The sequence below is a fragment of the Pelobates fuscus genome, chromosome 2 (genome assembly GCF_036172605.1).
Source record: "Pelobates fuscus isolate aPelFus1 chromosome 2, aPelFus1.pri, whole genome shotgun sequence".
Lineage (NCBI taxonomy): Eukaryota > Metazoa > Chordata > Amphibia > Anura > Pelobatidae > Pelobates > Pelobates fuscus.
This window is the reverse complement of record NC_086318.1, coordinates 62,407,197-62,408,807: the sequence shown is the minus strand read 5'-3', so window position 1 is coordinate 62,408,807 and position 1,611 is coordinate 62,407,197. Positions and strand designations below refer to the sequence as shown.

General features: G+C 37.2%; 1 pseudogene; it reads left to right on the top strand.

Moving 5' to 3' along the window:
• Nucleotides 1-242: 242 nt before the first annotated feature.
• On the top strand, nucleotides 243-1,198 carry LOC134586145 (elongation factor 1-gamma-A-like; annotated as a pseudogene).
• The last annotated feature ends 413 nt before the right edge of the window (nucleotides 1,199-1,611 follow it).

Here is a 1,611-nt window from a genome sequence, read left to right as displayed (position 1 = left end):
CAGAATTCTAGCAGAGCTACATTGTAACCCCAGTCAAGGTGCAGCTGAACATAAACAAACAGCTACTAAAGTTGTGAACAGTCAAAATGGAAATAAATAGAGAAAGGTGACCAAAAAAAATGTTATTTATATGACAAAGGAAAATCCGAACTACCATGTGCACATTCTCACCTCATATGACCTACACACATTTTTTTTTTAATTTATATAAAATAAAAAACAATCTCACTGATCTTATTGACATGCATTATTTCGTCATCCCAATAGGCATTACAAATAAGACGACAGAATTCCTTAAGAAATTCCCACTTTGCAAAGTCCCAATATTTCAAGACGCTGACAGCTCCTTCCTAAATGAAAGTAGTGCAATTTCTCTAGATAATGATGAACCACATATGTACACCAGGCTCAAATCATTTAGTAGTTTAGCTTCTCAAAAAACCACAATGTTCCATCAGCCAAGGCTCGGGTGTTCCCAATGTTGTGCATTGTACAATTCAATGAGCGAGCAACACAAAAGCCAAGAAGAAGATGTAGGGTGTGACACAGACCTTCAAGACTGACCAGAGAGACACCTTGACTAACCTCTGGATTTATAAGCAGGATTTGGATTCTGCCATTTGGCATTTTGTAACGTCTGCAAATTAGCCTCAGTTCTGTCACAAGCTTGAAAAGGTTAAGCTCTGTAAGAAAATTGGTTAATCTGATGCTAAAATGTTTGCAGAGCTTCAGCCCATGAATTAGACCCACAGGAAAAATAAAGCAACAAAGGAACCAAAGAAAGATAATGAGTAGAAGCGATCTCCTACTCCAGCTGCTGAGGAAGAGATGAATGAGGTCTTAATCAAAGTAAACCTAGGCACACCTCTCTAAGAGTTTCTTTATTATGGTTTAATTCAAGAGGATCTATTTTAATGAGGACACAATTACTTTGGCTCATCATTATTTCTGGAAGAATTCCCTTATGGGTATGTTCCAGTGACTGGACAAGTTGTGTAAAGTTCTTTGCCAAGGTCATCATGTTTGGCACCAGTAAAACTATGTCCAGATTGTCCTGATACCATGATCTAGCAATTATACTGAGATAGGACTGGAAAACAATTACAATATTACAACTGGAAGAAACTGGATTCAGAAAGCAAGGAACAAGATGTTCATGAAATGGGTTTTCTATTGGGATGGAGAATTGAATAATTGAAGAAACTTTAAGTAATTTAAACCAAAGCAAAATCTTCACTGGAGGTCCTGAGGTCACAGGAGGTCTATATGTACGGTAGGCAATAATTTGCATAAATAACTTAGACCACACAATAAACACAGACACAGTATATATTTTTTTTCAATGAGCTAGACCGTGGTGTTTATTAAAGCTTGAACAGGGGGGCATACCAACATACTTGATAACGGTAACATATTCACATAAACCTTTCACTTTACTTCCAAAACTTTTCACTTTCACCATCACTTAATTGCCAGTCAGTCATAGCTAACCTGACCGCCTTTTATATACAACCATTTAACACATATCCTTCCTCAGAACTTGAACCTGAGGATGACTTTGCCCCAAGCTTCCAACACCACGACATTACTTACAAAGAAAGTTAGCAAATA